General features: G+C 44.4%; 1 non-coding gene across 1 annotated transcript; it reads right to left on the bottom strand.

Annotated features, from left to right (window-relative positions):
- Window positions 1-244: 244 nt before the first annotated feature.
- On the bottom strand, window positions 245-317 carry TRNAT-UGU (transfer RNA threonine (anticodon UGU)). Its single transcript has one exon. It is a non-coding gene; the product is annotated as a tRNA-Thr (tRNA).
- Between the last annotated feature and the right edge of the window lie 4,964 nt (window positions 318-5,281).

The following is a 5,281-nucleotide window of genomic DNA, read 5'->3' as shown; positions in this document are numbered from 1 at the left end:
GCGGGCAGCTGATTAATTGTCCCTCTTATACAACCTAAACACACCAAGTCTGCCAGTACGAGACCCTCGTTAAATGAAATAAGGGAGAGAAGTGTATACCTAAGGGCTCGTATTTCTGTGTTTCAACACAATATTATTGAGATATAACAGACAGTAATGCCAAGGAATGTACAGGGGAAGTTATTAGAACCAATGGAATGTAAATAAGAAGAAAGAAGAAAGAAAAGTGGATGAAAAAATTACCAGCTGTGAGCAGGAATCGAACCCATGACCTTCGAATAACACGTTCGATGCTCTAACCACTGAGCTATCACAGCGGCCGTCCCTCCGTCCACTTTTTGGGGTTTATATGTGAATTTAGAAGTAGGAGTGACAGTCAGCGCCATCTATAAGCCAAATAATGAGTGTGAAAACACTCTTATTCGCATGTTTGGCGTCACGTTGCACGTGAACTTATTATGAGCGGGCAGCTGAATTATTGTCCCTCTTGTACAACCTAAACACACCAAGTGTGCCAGTACGAGACAGCGGCCGTCCCTCCATCCACTTTTTGGGGTTTATATGTGAATTTAGAAGTATGAGTGACAGTCAGCGCCATCTATAAGCCAAACAACGAGTGTGAAAACACTCTTATTCGCATGTTTGGCGTCACATAGCACGTGAACTTATTATGAGCGGGCAGCTGATTAATTGTCCCTCTTGTACAACCTAAACACACCAGGTCTGCCAGTACGAGACCCTCGTTAAATGAAATAAGGGAGAGAAGTGTATACCTAAGGGCTCGTATTTCTGTGTTTTAGCACAATAATAATGAGATATAACAGACAGTAATGCCAAGGATTGTACAAGGGAAGTTATTAGAACCAATGTAATGTAAATAAGAAGAAAGAAGAAAGAAAAGTGGATGAAAAAATTACCAGCTGTGACCAGGAATCGAACCCACGACCTTCGAATAACACGTTCGATGCTCTAACCACTGAGCTATCACAGCGGCCGTCCCTCCATCCACTTTTTGGGGTTCATATGTGAATTTAGAAGTATGAGTGACAGTCAGCGCCATCTATAAGCCAAACAACGAGTGTGAAAACACTCTTATTCGCATGTTTGGCGTCACGTAGCACGTGAACTTATTATGAGCGGGCAGCTGATTAATTGTCCCTCTTATACAACCTAAACGCGCCAAGTCTGCCAGTACGAGACCCTCGTTAAATAAAATAAGGGAGAGAAGTGTATACCTAAAGGCTCGTATTTCCGTGTTTTAACACAATAATAATGAGATATAACAGACAGTAATGCCAAGGAATGTACATTGGAAGTTATTAGAACCAATGGAATGTAAATAAGAAGAAAGAAGAAAGAAAAGTGGATGAAAAAATTACCAGCTGTGAGCAGGAATCGAACCCACGACCTTCAAATAACGCGTTCGATTCTCTAACCACTGAGCTATCACAGCGGCCGTCACTCCGTCCACTTTTTGGGGTTTATGTGTGAATTTAGAAGTAGGGGTGACAGTCGGCGCCATCTATAAGCCAAACAACGAGTGTTAAAACACTCTTATTCGCATGTTTGGCGTCACGTAGCACGTGAGCTTATTATGAGCGGGCAGCTGATTAATTGTCCCACAGCGGCCGTCCCTCCATTCACTTTTTGGGGTTTATATGTGAATTTAGAAGTAGGAGTGACAGTCAGTGCCATCTATAAGCCAAACAACGAGTGTGAAAACACTCTTATTCGCATGTTTGGCGTCACGTAGCACGTGAACTTATTATGAACGGGCAGCTGATTAATTGTCCCTTTTATACATTATATTTATATATATATACATATATAATATATATATATATATATATATATATATATATATATATATATATATATATATATATATATATATATATATATATATATATATATATATATATATATACTCAAGGCACTATGAAAAATGAATGAGTACAAAAAATCACACCGTATTCATAAGTGGGTCGAAGCGTTCGTCCATGCGTCTGTCCGTTCATCTATCAGGCACACACAATAGCAACACCCGCTGGGTAGTAATATAACTAGGTGGTTCTGAACCGGTAAAAAAAAACATGCATAAACAATGCATAAACATGCATAAACAGGCCCACGGCTTCAGGAGATTTATTCCTCCAATTCCAAAACACCGTAATGGTATTCGAGCCAAGGACCTTCCGCTCTTCTGCACGGGGCCTTAACCAACTAGGCCATGTTGCTATTTTTTTCTGTGGTTTTCTTTTGCATATCATATAATAATGATGCCGTGCGTAAACAATGCATACAAAGATAAGAAGCAGTACGGGTTATATAGTCATTACAATTTTTTTGTACAAATTATTGGCTCATGCTATCCATTTTAATAAGGGCAAACTATATATATATACCGTTTTCCTCTCACTTACTGTCAATGAACTTAACAAAAACGTTCTTAACAAAACTTGTATCTCTCGGACTCTTGGTCGCTTGTAGTCATATAGCACGAAAATGATACAGCTAGTTCATTCGGAAGGTTTTTGTCTCATTTTTTACTTGTAGCCCTATCTATTGATATTTCAAGGAGAAACGCAAGCTCGTATTATATGGCCTCTGTGATGTAGCATTCTTCATCACAAGTCCTCGAGGCAACCTGTTTGGCAATTATAGCGGTCTCTGCTACACTTCCGATTTACTTTAGTGTAGTTCTCAGAAAAGAAATTGATCCCTTTGCTTTCAAAGCTTATATAGACAGATGATCTATTTTTGCATCAGTCACGACGCCTCAGGCCAGTGGCAAAGACTGTTATGGGCGCTGATTATTTGTTAATATACTAAAGTTTTTATTTTGTTGTGATCTTTTTCTACAACATACCTTAATTTGTTTATTATTGTTCATTTGATTGTTTGTTTCTTGTTTCTATACTCCCAGGGCCCGGGAGCATTACACAGAGGAATAGTCTGACTTCCATGCCTAAAAACCTGCAATTTTCAACCGAACTATAAAACCATTGTTTTAAAGTGACCACTGGTTTCATGGCCAATCATCCGTGGTGGGTGGAAGCGATATATCAAGGAACAGCAAGCAAGCAAGCTTTTCTTACCATCCAGCTGCTTCCGGCGTCGACGCCTACACTGCCATGTCTGGGACAAGGTCAGTTAGATGTTTGGGTGAAGGGTATTGGAACTGCACTTTTCGTTACCGTCATCAGTATCGTCAACATCGACTGATGCCAAGAAGTAAAACGCTGGGTGAACTCCAGCGAAAACCCTGTATGTAGTGCACTACACTAGTGATGCCACCGCGCGTTTGTGGAACACCTGTGAAGCAGCTCTAACAGAGTGCTATAGTCGCGCTGAAGCAAGGCAGGCTCGCATACGTGCCCGGACACATGACGAACGCGCTGCTGCGCAAAACGCTGCAGCTTAACGCACCATCTGGTTTCTTATTGCCTTACTTCATATATGTGTTGCTTTCGCACTCAGCGCTTCCGCCTTGTGCTGAGACTGTGACCATTACCACGCCTCAATCATACACACGAAGTACGACCCATGTTTACACGTACTGACTTCATTTGCAATTCACCACTCTCAACTCATAATTGCAGAAAACTTCCAAGCAACTTTACAACAGTCGATGATGTCGACTTATTAACATTTCGGAGACTTCTCTTGTTTAGTTAAGTTACTGAGTGCTTCATATCACGTGGGTATCGGGCTTGCTGCATCCCGTTCGTAGGTAAAGCAAGTGTGCTGACGCTCATTCGAGCAGAGAAGTCGCAACGAGGTCGCGACGGAAAATGGGCGTACGGCAAGTCTGGCAAAACCGGCACAAGCTCTCGCGCAAGTAGAGCACGGGGCTTTTCGTTATCTTCAAAAGGCGCATATGCGTTGGTGCGAAGAGCGAAACTTGTTAAGGCGAGCAAGAAGTTGGCTGTGATGCAAGGGAGGAAGGTTGGCGTCAATAGAATTGTCGAAGGCTGGCGAGCTTGATGGCTCAGACACATGAGTGATTGCGGCAATGTGACATGGGGTTTCGTCGGTAAGAGTAATATCATCGATAAGGTCGACAGTTTGTACGTATCTTAAGGTTTCACCACGGACTAAGCCAATGGGGTAGTTGCAGTGGTTGGTAACCAGCATTACGGTTAAAGCAGACGTAATTGTAAGAACGGCAAATGTGAGCACGATGCCCTTGCGTTCATAAAAAACAGAAGATGGCGTAAACACCACCTTGGCGTCAGGTTGCGCCCGACATGAAAGGCTAATAGGGACTGAAGCTTCCGGAGGCAAGGTGATGTCGTCGTCAGTGATGAGTTTCCAGAGCAGAGGTGAGTGGTCGGGGATGGAAATTCACAAATTGGCACTGGGGACACTGCTGCATGGCAAAAATAAATGATAGCTTCATGACGTAATAAGAAATCCCAAACCCAGGATGAGGTCATCAGAGCAAGATGGTAGTACAAAAAATTGGACGATGTACAAAACGTCTTGGATGACGACGCGTGCCGTGCACACAGCCGAGGGATGAAGGCGTTGCGCGCTAGCCGTGGACAGCATGATGCCACAGAGAGATGTGGTCACTTTCTTCAGTTTCCGACAAACGTTTGCGTTCATCACAGAAACGGCGGCCCCAGTTTCAATTAACGCCAATGTGGCGACTCCCTCAACATCGACATCAACAGCATTTTGTTGCGAAAACGGAAGCCTTGGGAATTGCACAGAAGTTGCAGTTCTTGCCTCCGGAACTGCACTGATTAGTTTCCCTCCTCAGGAGGTGCTCGACGACGCATAGGCGATGGCGATCGGCGACGAGGGGATGGGAAACAAGCAGTCGGTGGGCGGCGATCCGAACCTGAGTGCCTCTGTTCATATGCAGACGTGGTGGTCTTTTGCGGTGCGTAGGTAGGAGTTCCGAATTATGCGTGCGCAGGTGTGGGACGGTGGCGGCAGAAGTCTGCAGCGTGGCCAGTGATGCCACACGCGAAGCAGATAGGACGATTGTCTTGGGTGCGCCACTCATTAGATGGATGGAAAATGCGAGGTGGGGGCCTGTAAACTGGAGGCTAGGCAGTATGAGGTGGAGCCGTTAAGGCGACTGGATGCGGTGGGGGCCGCGCGACCACAGCTGCACAGCTGAGAGGTGAAGGTGGCATAGGTGGTGCGTAGCCGGCAGTTGATAGATCAGATGGTACCGAAGTGCATGGGTAAGGGGCCGGAACTGTAGGGAAGGCATCGCAAATTTCAGTGCGTATAGCCTGCTGCAGTGTCTAAGGGATGCTTGTGA

The sequence above is a fragment of the Rhipicephalus microplus genome, chromosome 1 (assembly GCF_043290135.1).
Source record: "Rhipicephalus microplus isolate Deutch F79 chromosome 1, USDA_Rmic, whole genome shotgun sequence".
Lineage (NCBI taxonomy): Eukaryota > Metazoa > Arthropoda > Arachnida > Ixodida > Ixodidae > Rhipicephalus > Rhipicephalus microplus.
This window is presented reverse-complemented; position numbering and strand designations above follow the sequence as displayed.